The following is a 12,055-nucleotide window of genomic DNA, read 5'->3' on the forward strand; positions in this document are numbered from 1 at the left end:
TTACTTAATCCTGAATCATGGGTTAGTTGATCAGTTTGTTTTTGTGGATTTTTATTGGATGTTTTCCAAGTTTTATATGGATTCATCAGGTTTTACCTAGATCACTAGTGTCTAGGTGAAACAGGACCTTTAATTTTCTTGAAGAGAATAATCAAAAACTCATAAATTAAATCAAATATCAAAACAACTACTTGAATTAAATTAAAAATTAAGCATATAACAAAACATAAGACAAGAGAAAGAAAAACATCACCATCAACACCATGCTGGGTGCAATCTTCCCCCCCCCTTATGCGTGGCCTTTCCCCACACAAGAGTATTTCTTTATTAGCTTTCTTTCCACCAAAAATAGGCCATAGCCCCAAAAATATACAAAGTGTGCTTTTAGAGAGCACGACACTCTTCCACAATAAAAATAGAGTGTCCTAAAAATTGGGGCTAAGGTAAAGCCTTTGGGCTTTAATAAATTCAACACTAAGGTTATTAGCTATGCTTGTAAAAATGTGATGCACATAAGAAACATTCTCCTCGACATTATTTATCAATCCTCGTAATCTTCTTGACCTGAAAATATAAGCCCAATTAATAATTAAATTAATCCCATAAATATTCAACAGGCAAAAACCATAACCAACTCATGACTACCAGGCGTAAGTACTTCCAGGGATCACCCTGCCAATACAAACCTAACTGAAATAATCATAGACGGCCCCAAGCATACACCGCACGTATTAATATTTTTAGTGGTGTCACCCATGATATTAACCTAGTCGGCATGACGCAAGAGTAACCTAGGCGTCCCCAAATTACTCAAGAGAAAAAAAATAATATTCTTAAAGAGAACTAAAAATATATTCTCATAACATTCCTCTTACTTGAGTTTGCAATTGTCCTCAATTGTAGGTTTGCTGGGTTTGAAAAGAACGAAGGATCTCATGATAAGCTCGAAAAAATTTCTCGGCATCCATTTTGCATCTTCTTGAGGATGGTTTTTGAATGTCAAAAGGTATTTAATTAACATGGATCATAACAGTCCCCCCTATTGGAAATCAACTGTCCTCAGTTGTGCAATCAATGAGTATCAAACAATTTCTGAAATTAAAACCAAACTAGTGAACGCATGTGAAAAGGATCTAAGTGTCCCATACCACAGAGGTACCTTCCACATACAAACACTTGCTGGTGAAAGATAGAAGACATAGATACGTCTGGCGTAGCCATGTAAAACCAATCTAATGTCCCATACCATAACTTAATTCCACACGACACTACCGTAAGAACAGAAGTTTGAGACGGAGTAGCTAATTCCCTCTAAAACTTTCATTCTGACATAACTTTTCTCTATCCTCAAAACTAGACTACAAGTCTTATTCCAAAAATAAATTAGGTCGAAATGGAAATTCTTATTAACTTAAGCTTGAAAAAATAATCACTTACATTACTGTCAATAACTTGATGAATTCTGGGGATTTGTTCTTGATCTTATTCTTGTAATTGTCTAACTAAATTCTCGGGATTTGTTTTTGATCTTAATCTTGATGAATTCTCGAGATTTGTTTTTGATCTTAATCTTGATGAATTCTGGAGATTTGTTTTTGATCTTAATCTTAATCTTGTAATTGATTAACTAAATTCAAAAATTATAGTCTTTGAATAGGTTTATAATTCTTGAATTTGTGAATCTTACTTGTAAACAATGAAATCTAAAGGGGATCTTGATCTTAAGCTTAATCTTAAACTTGAAATCAGAACTTGAAGAAATATAGATATCTTGCGCCTTAGTTGATAGCAAGAACTTGATATACTAGTAATTAATCTTGGCTTAGATTAAAAATACTTGAATGGACAAAAATTGAGAGATTAGTCTTTAATAATTATAATTCTTGAATAAATCTTGTTCTTAAGGGGTTTAAATCTTGTGGTTGAATATATCTTTGACTTAGAGCAATTCTTGGTCTAGAAAGAATCTTGTACTTTGATAGATCTTAAACTAGAACACTTGAAAATTTAGACAAAACTTTACTTGAATTGGTATAAACTTCGTAATTGTGATTGGTATACAACTTATGCTTGGTTTCTAGTCACTTGAGAGCTATTTCTTTACTTTTCTCATCATCACTAAATTCGTTGGTGAAGCAATTGATAACTTGAATCAAAGACTGGAGAAACTTGCTTGGTTCTTGAATTTTCAAATTGGTCTTAATCTTCTATGAAATGTCTAGCAATCATTTTTACTTGAATTTTGGGCAACTAGATCTTGAAGATAACTTTTGCTAATCTTGTCTCGATCTTTGTAGTTAGGTCACGGTATCTAAAATTCTTTTCAGGAGCTAAAGTTTTTCTAACTAGGTCTAGAAGGAAAGAATATTCAGAAAACAGATACAAAAGCAAACAAGAAATTGTATACAATAAATAATTTTTAACAAATACCTCCACCTTTGGTTAATGTGTCGAATGCGTTAACCTCTTCGGTGTCAAGCTGTTCCTAAATAGTACGATGGTGCGGATATTCACCCATTTCTTGACAATTAAAAGAATAGGAAAAATTTAAAACAAGAGAAAAGATAGGGTTTCTTATCTCATATGGAACGTCGAACTAGATGTGAGTCCTGCCAAGTAAGCTCAATACACAAATGCATAATTTTTCAAGAAATAATCCATGTACTCTTTAAAATTAGAAAACTAGCCGTAGGTTAAAGCACCATTTTAATGATATCTTCACTAACAAGCTGTTTATATTATTTGGACTTCATGAGGATTTAGAAAACAGCATTATTCACAAGAATTTGACTAAAGTCTCAAAATTTCTCTTGAGGTAAATTCTGAAAATCTATAGAAGAAATCCAAACCAAATATATGCACATGAGATTCTTTTCCATAAAATATGATGGGAATAGTCAAAAAATATTTTTCTTTTGTAAAACATTTTACTAATCTCATATGTTAAGCTTTAAGCTTATTTGAAAGCTTTTAAAGCTTAGTCAAAAGCTTAGATATATATATAGTAAAATAATTTTCCTTCTACTAGGGTGTGCTCACCGCATGAATAGAGGAGAAAAATAATAATAGTAATAATATGAAGCTTTTTTTAATTATTATTATTATTATTATTATGAAGCTTTATCTCTATAAAGCTTTGTTAAAGCTTTATTACAGTAACAAAAATATATTTATATATATTATTCTGATTCTTTATAAATTTAAACTATCAATCCTCTCTCTTCTTGAGACTACCCGCGCAGCACGCAGTAAAATTTTAAAGCAAGTAAAATTTAGCGCATCTAATATAAAAATAAAAATAAACATTTGAAGCTTATAAAGTTTTTAGTTAATATAAGCTTTATACTTTTTTTTTCTCCCAGGAATAGTCCAACAGCGCAGTGCGCTAGAGTAAAAAAAATAAAATAAAAAATTTTAAAGGGAGAATTCAGTGCCTACTGAATTTCGCACAGCATCTCTTAAAAAAAATAAAAATAAACATTTTAAGCTTATAGCTAATATAAGCTTTGTAATAACAAAGCTTTTAAGCTTTAAAAAGCACAAATGAAAATTCCTAGCCCCCCCTGAAATTTGTAGCGCTAGGCGTCGTCGGCGGGATGGAGAGAAATGCGCCTCTTGGGTTTTTGGGCAACCTGAAAATTTCCTCCCCTCCCTGAATTCGAAGCGTTTGCCGCCCGGGTATGAAGGAGGGAGAGAGAGAGAGAGAAAAAAAGATCAATTTCAGAATTTTTCTCTCACACAGCTTATTTCTCTATAAATTATAAATTAGCTCTTGGTGAATTATATACCGTCCATTATAGATTGCTTCCTCCCTCAATGGTTTAGCAATTGGAAAGCTAAGCCGGATTGGCTATCAATTTTGAAACCCATCCATACAGACAGATCACAAAGAGGTCAAGAATTTAGCAAAACCGCTTTTCAATTTTGAGAGAGGTTTCATGGTTTCTCAGAATGGTTTACCACCTTTATTTTATCCTTTGGGCAATAGGTTGATGGAGATTGATTACCCAATGGTTAAAAACAAGCTTTATTCCATCCATACATAAACAAAAATGCCTAAACGTGTTCTTCTTCAATTTAATTCAACAAAATTACCAAAATCATCTCTTTTTTTGTCTCTTTCACTTCTTTTCACCACCATCAAGAAAATTAAATTACACCCAAGCTCTGATACCACCGAAATAGGACCTTTAATTTTCTTGAAGAGAATAATCAAAAACTCATAAATTAAATCAAATATCAAAACAACTACTTGAATTAAATTAAAAATTAAGCATATAACAAAACATAAGACAAGAGAAAGAAAAACATCACCATCAACACCATGCTGGGTGCAATCTTCCCCCCCCCTTGTGCGTGGCCTTTCCCCACACAAGAGTATTTCTTTATTAGCTTTCTTTCCACCAAAAATAGTCCATAGCCTCAAAAATATACAAAGTGTGCTTTTAGAGAGCACGACACTCTTCCACAATAAAAATAGAGTGTCCTAAAAATTGGGGCTAGGGTAAAGCCTTTGGGCTTTAATAAATTCAACACTAAGGTTATAAGCTATGCTTGTAAAAATAAATGTGATGCACATAAGAAACATTCTCCTCGACATTATTTATCAATCCTCGTAATCTTCTTGACCTGAAAATATAAGCTCAATTAATAATTAAATTAATCCCACAAATATTAAACAGGCACAAACCATAACCAACTCATGACTACCAGGCGTAAGTACTTCCAGGGATCACCTTGCCAATACAAACCTAACTGAAATAATCATAGACGGCCCCAAGCATACGTCATATACCGCACGTATTAATATTTTTAGTGGTGTCACCCACGATATTAACCTAGTCGGCATGATGCAAGAGTAACCTAGGCGTCCCCAAATTACTCAAGAGGAAAAAAATAATATTCTTAAAGAGAACTGAAAATATATTCTCATAACATCCCTCTTGCTTGAGTTTGCAATTGTCCTCAATTTGCAAGTTTGCTGGGTTTGAAAAGAACGAAGGATCTCAGGATAAGCTCGAAAAAATTTCTCGGCATCCATTTTGCATCTTCTTGAGGATGGTTTTTGAATGTCAAAAGGTATTTAATTAACATGGATCATAACACTAGGGGTTTTTTATTAAGTGTTACACACATGTGTTTCACTTTCTTACTTTGGAGTTTTATTTGAACAACACAATGTTCATATACTCCGGATTGATGAGTTGGCCACTAATTTTAATGCTTCTTTTGGCATGATTAATGTCCATTAGATGGTATGCATTGTTTTTTTCAATGATCAAATATGGTTTTTATGGATTTGAGGAGCTTCTATGCTTTTATCCATGGTTTTATAAGGATCTTTTGATCTTTTGATCTTTTGGATAATTTCATGTGCTTTGAAGGTAGCATTTGCCTTCGTTTTTTTGCACATAATTTTGAAGTATATTTCTTGTACTCTTGTACATATTTCAACTCGGATACCTAGTTGTTTATGTATTCAGGTGAGTTATTTTTCTACCCTAACTTTATTGTGTTTTGGGTAGTTATCATTAGAAAGGTGCCAATAATTCAATTTCTTTTCTAATGATATACTCGGAAAGAGTTATTCCTTGATGTAGTCTCACGTATATAGAGACGAGTTTTAGTATGTGAAAGTCTGGATAAGGCCATCTTATTCCTTTTATACAGGATTTTATTCATATTTTCCTAGACGGCATACTAAGGAGTTTCAAATTGTTAAGGTATGTATGGGTGGTATCATGGTGGTGATATGGGACGCTAGCGATCTCTCACATATATTATCTTATGGGATAATTTGGGCTCAAGATTGTTGCTTTGCTTACATCACTTAGGCTCCCCATGAACTTACAAACTAATGAAGAAGTCACAAGGGAGGAGAATCTTGATGCCAAAAGCTGGAGGTTCGCTTAAGAAAATAAACAAGGGGAGCAGCCTCGGTCAGGGATGACTGAGGGGCCACCAAACTTACTACCGCATTGACATTCAATGCAACCTCTTATATTACCCACATGTCCAATTAAAACCATTTCTCAACCTAACTTCACACACCAAATTCATTCTAGCCACATTCTCTCTCTCTCTCTCTCTCTCTCTCTCTCTCTCTCTCTCTATATATATATATATATATATATATATATATATATACACACCACATTCTCTATCTATCTATCAATGCACATGTACAATTGATGCCATTGAAATACTGATCGATGCTATTCAATTAAAGCCAAGTAGGACTAACCATTATATATATATATATATATATATATATATATATATATATATATATACCTACCACATTCTCTATCTATCTATCAATGCACATGTACAATTGATGCCGTTGAAATACTGATCGATGCTATTCAATTAAAGCCAAGTAGGACTAACCATTTGTTTTGAAATACCTTAACTAAGTAATCTTAATCATTTGTTTGGATCCTAAGCAATGTACACAGCATTCAACCACAGGACAAAACGTATGGGTACATGGCATTTTGCATCGATAGAAATGCAAAACTCTAGTAGATGATAGATCTCTTCCCATAAGCAATAAAAAATGCAAATGCATCATGATGATTGCAATAAAAAGAATTATAAACTTCCTGTGTACAAGCCATGGGGCGAATGGGGTGAATGTATAGCCACTAGAGCTCTTTATGCACCCGCGCATGCAGGTGCTCCTTGAGCTTTCAAAGGCTACTAAATAAAGCCCAAAATTGATGGCATTATGGCTTCTTGCTCACATTTAGCAACCTCAACTAGGGCAACATCAAGTGATTGTGAGCTCCTTGAGCACCCGTGCATGTGCAAGTGCTCCTTGAGCTTTCAAACAGTAGTTATGTTATACAAAAGGTCCTTCTTTAAACCTGTGCAATAACGTCCTTCTTTAAACCATCACAAGGCCTCTTGCCTAGAGGACAACAAGTGCTTCACAAGCTATGGAGCATGGCAACAAATTAGATGTCGTAAGGTGGTGGTCCTACGGAGCATGGCATGTAGTTGAATGAACAAAACCACCTCCACCACCATAAACAAGAAATTAAGCACATCCTTAGAAATTTCATTAGGTAATCAAGAACTCATCTTTATCTTTAATTTCTTAAGGTTGAGATGCCACGTATTGGGAGAATAGGGCTACAACATGGCAAGAGTTTATGATTGCACATGACCCTATCCTTTTAAGCACATCATGTCAACTATCCAACTCCCTCCTGTCTCATGGATGTGTGAGAAACACCCCTTGAGGGAGACCCATCCTCTCTCTCTCTCTCTCTCTCTCTCTCTCTCTCTCCCCCCTTCTATTGTTGCAAATAGAAGGGTTTCTCTCTCTCCCCCTTCTATTTTTGTAATTAGAAGGCTCTCTCTCTCTCTCTCTCTCTCTCTCTCTCTCTCTCTCTCTCCCTTCTATTTTTGTAATTAGAAGTCTCTCTCTCTCTCTCTCTCTCTCTCTCTCTCTCTCACACACACACACACACACACACACACACACACACACACACACACACACACACACACACACATTAGTCTACATGTCGATCGTGGCACGGTAGGTATGCTTAGGGATGGGGCTGCTTAAGAACTTAATAGGCACCAATGGCTATGTAGTCCTCCCCCACATGAAGCTCCCAAGGCCAAACATAATTGCCATGTCACTAACCCCATCCATCCCTATTTGATAATTATTATAATAATTCTACAAAGACTATAACATACTACATATTTTTCTACATACCTTATCTAGCTAGAGCTACATTGTGTTGTCATGGTTCCAACCATCTTCTATTCCGTGGTAGCTCTCTTGATAGTAGCCATAGCTCTCCTACAATAACCATATGGAAACTCTCCCCAAGCAAGCACAACTCTCTTGTTGCAAAAGACACATGAGAGCTTTTGGGGACACTAGAGAGAAGAGGCATAATCACTTATGAGCTGCTTGAGCACCTGCGAGCATGTGGGTCTCCTTGAGCTTTTAAAAAAGAGCATGTGGTATGGGACGGACTTTCCACCTTCTGAGAGCGCCCCTGGTGCTGCTACCTATTGTCTTGTTGTCTTGCTATTCCCTCAAGCTCATCGATCTTCTACAAGCGAACCCTTCAGACGAAATTAGTAGTAAAAGAACACCCTCGAGGGAGTATTTTCTAATTTCAAATATTAATTTTTTTGGGAAAAAATTAAATCTTTTGATTAGTAAAATCATGTTGATGGATGGCTTGCATTTAAAGCTACATTTATTTGATTGGTTATTGCCCTTGCCTAAAGGATTTCTTTAAAGCTAGAGATGTGAATAATAAATGTGCATCCAGAGAGTAATTCTTTTAAAGAATGACATGAGGTTCATAGTGTTTTATTCTTCCTAACAAGAAAATCTCATGAAAATCATCAGACATGCCCAACTTTTTATAAAGTAGTTGTGGCTTGTTTAATGAAAGCAACGTGGCCCCTACTCTTACCTTTTTCCTCATTTAACATCTACTTGCTTGCAACCTAAGAAAAGAATTGTTTCACAAGAAACTATGGAAATGGAAAATGCCAAGGCTATTATCTCATGGACTATTGGTGCACAAAACCTTAGTCAGCAAGTTCAAATGAGAGGGGATAAGCTCCTACTGAGTGCCTATTTCTTGCAAGGTCTGTTAACTCCATATTTCAAGCTTGTTGACATTGAATGCAATGATTTAATTTGGTAGTGAAACTACAAAAGTGGAAGCACCCTCTCAACTATATATTGAGGGCGTGCAATATTACTTGTTGGAGGCTTCATTGTCAAGTAGTTATGTCATGATACACATTATTACCTCTCTATATGTTGGTGATAGTGAAGAGGATGTTGATCTATGTAATGATAGAGGGACTTTTGATGATAATGAGGACACATCGACATTTGACCTTGAGAGCACACCAACAATTCATTCAACCTTAAGGAATGACTTGCCAGATATTGATGCCAATGATGATCCTACAGGAGACCTCCCTAAGAGGGTCAAACGATGACATTTTAGACTTTGAAAATATGGATAAAGATAGACATGTGAATATAGATAGTGGGGTAGATGATCCAAAGAAGAGGCAGGTCAGAAGTGTTTTGCCATGGATATTAGAGTTTACAAGTGCCCACTGCTTGAGGAAATTGATTGATAAATCATAGGGACCATATCATGTTTCTGAGTTACTAAGGGAGTATAATGGATACATTTTGTTTGAGCTCCCGCACCTACGTACAACCAATGTAAGATGGCATGGAGCAAAGATTTGATGGTCTTATATGGACAAGGCCATAAAGAACAAACACGTCTATAAATTGTACTGCTCGTCTAAGCTATTGCTTGGGTTCACTGGAGTGTCATAGGGTGACATGTAAAAACTATTTGAACAATAATAAGTTCAATGATTCCTACTTTCATGGATATTTGAACAAGCAAGTAAGAAAAGGACTTCCGATATAGAAGAGTACAAGAATAACATGTCATTATTGCAAGAAAGTTGTTTCTTGTATTTTGGAATATGCAATTGTATGATCTACTATGTGCTACCTGAAGACAAGGGCATGATACGCTTTGTGGTGCACATGGGCAAGCAAAAACATGGGGTCCAAAGTGGGACATCAAGAGCAGCTCTATTGAAAAGATAAGGAAACTTGTTCGGATAGTTTTGAGGGTGGATAGAGGGAATGGTCCACGAAAAATTCAAATGATTGTGGCCCATAAAATAGTTTTGGACTCGCTTGTTTTGGATAACAGTGGTTCTATGGGAGACATCAAGCTTAGCAATTTCTTGGAAAAGATGATGTCGCTGGTGCAAAATCAAAGGTAAGTTCCTTTTGCTCTAAACTTAATTAGAAAAGACTAATGTGACATAAAATTATAATGGATGTCATATGTATTATTTTTCTCCTGATTGTAGGTTTAAGAGCATTGTGTCTTGTGAGAAACATAAAGAGGCATTTATTATAGGAGATGGATATGATTACATTCTCCAATTAAAAAGGAAGTGTATGTTCCCATTTTTCCATGGGAGTCGATTTCTTGGTCAAGGTGGCCTTGATGAGACAAATATTTTCTTCTCAAAGTTTCCACAAAAGACGCAAGATCAGGGGTACACCTTGTGAACCGCATGGTCGAACGGGACAAGGGGACCTATGCAATGCATGGTTGCATTTTGATTATACACATAAATTTGATGGGTGGGCAACAATGTCATGTTCTGTATATGACATGAGGTACAATTCGTGTGCTCTCTAAACCTATGAAAAGTTTAAGAATATGCTTTAATGTAACTAATGCATATACTTTTGGTATAGCTTGAAGGGATTAATGGTTATTGCTATTTGTGAGACAAAGGAAGAGGATGCAGAGCACAGATCTTGTTTTGGAAGAACCTCAATGCTGTCATGTTTTCATGTGGGCATCCAATGCCTGACTTTTCTGGCTTCATGGAAGATGAAGTAGGAGCCAATTGGATTGCAATTCGGATAGTGTACAATGGGGGTCCGATAACGTACTTGTTGGATGAGAGAGATCATGTCTTTTTCACTGGGAACAAAGTTTGCAGAAGCACACAAATAAACTTGTACTAAACGATAAAAGAGCATATCATCTAAGCATGTGTGAGGAGTGGAGGTTATGTAAAACAATAGAGGCTGCATCTAGGCAAGCTAATATAATTAGGAAATGGTGGTGAGATGGGACTGTGCCAAAGCAAAATATTAAAGAATTAGAAAAATGGCTTAAATGTTGGGAAGAAAGAATCTCTCATTGGGGCTACCTACACATGGATGTATGTATTATGCCATCCTTGGTATTTTTTCCTGAAGTAGATGCTCAAGGAATTTAGAGAGTATTACTAATATTTGGACCTTGTAGGATAATAGAAGTCATTGGAGTGGGCGGCCATTCCAAATACAAATCTTTGTGCATGCTAGTAGTTGGCTAGCTGGAGAAGGTGGAAAGTGGAAGATTTCATTGTATGATGCATGCATCTTTGATGTGATCAATTTGTATATTCAATGTGCAAAGAAACTTGGATATTTGAATGATCGCTATAATGGGATTGGACCCGAGATGGATACTTTTCTCAAGAGAGTTGGTTTTGGTAGCACGCCACGTCTTGCTTGTTGAAATATGCAAGTGAATGGGTGTGTGCGGGAACAAGCCCTCAGCTAGAGACTGTAAAAGGGAGTTTGTAGTTGAGTGGGTAGCAGTGAAAAGGTAAGAAGAATCTACTAAATGAGAGAATCAAGGGTAGCATGAGTGAATATAGGGGTGTAGAAAGATTCTAGGAAAAGGTGCCCCCCAGAGATGTAGGGGAGATGGCATAAATTAAGGAGAAATCAATGGGATTAAATGCTTGGCATCTTGTGGCTGTAAAATCTATAAATTGAGGCATTGGCCTAATAAGAACTTGTTGGTTTTTGAGTATCCATGCCTACATTAAGCTATTAGATTAATTGTCCACTAATATCATCTTAATCACCTTCTAATAACTTACTAATCATGTTGATCCTTGCATTTGATCACCATAGCTCATCACATTGCTGCAAATTTAACTTGGTATCAGAGCTATAGCTTAGGATTTAGCTAATTTTTAAGCCTAATCACACTATTAATTATGATTAGGAGTTAATCCTCTTTTTAGTCTTTTTTAAACTATCCTTTGCACCCCCAGTTGGTGGAAGGGCTTGATCTCCCTCCAGCCTTAACATTAGCTAAAAAGCTCTTAGCCATACCTAGGCACAACCCCCACGCATCAGCCTGTTGCATCAACGCGTCGAATCGTCGCCCGAAGCTACTGATTTTTGTCGTTTTGCAGGCGTCAATTTTCTGAAGCAAATTGTAGATCTACACTCCCACAAGTGGAATTAGTCTAATACCTCTCAGTCCCAGGGGTTTTCAAGGGTGCTCTACAAGCGTATGATCTCAAATTTTAGAAATTCATCAAGGAGAAGTGGTATCAAGCTCTGCATCAAATCTGTAGAGTGACTTTGGTAAATAGAGATTAAGCATTCAATGTTTGGTCAAATCTTTTGTTTTTGGACTTGATCCTCTACTAGACTAAG

General features: G+C 36.0%; 1 pseudogene; it reads left to right on the forward strand.

Annotated features, from left to right (window-relative positions):
* Positions 1-9,994: 9,994 nt before the first annotated feature.
* LOC147618912 (uncharacterized) lies at positions 9,995-11,117 on the forward strand (annotated as a pseudogene).
* Positions 11,118-12,055: the final 938 nt, after the last annotated feature.

This window comes from Cibotium barometz, chromosome 34 (genome assembly GCF_041138505.1).
Source record: "Cibotium barometz isolate CiBa-2024 chromosome 34, ASM4113850v1, whole genome shotgun sequence".
NCBI lineage: Eukaryota > Viridiplantae > Streptophyta > Polypodiopsida > Cyatheales > Cibotiaceae > Cibotium > Cibotium barometz.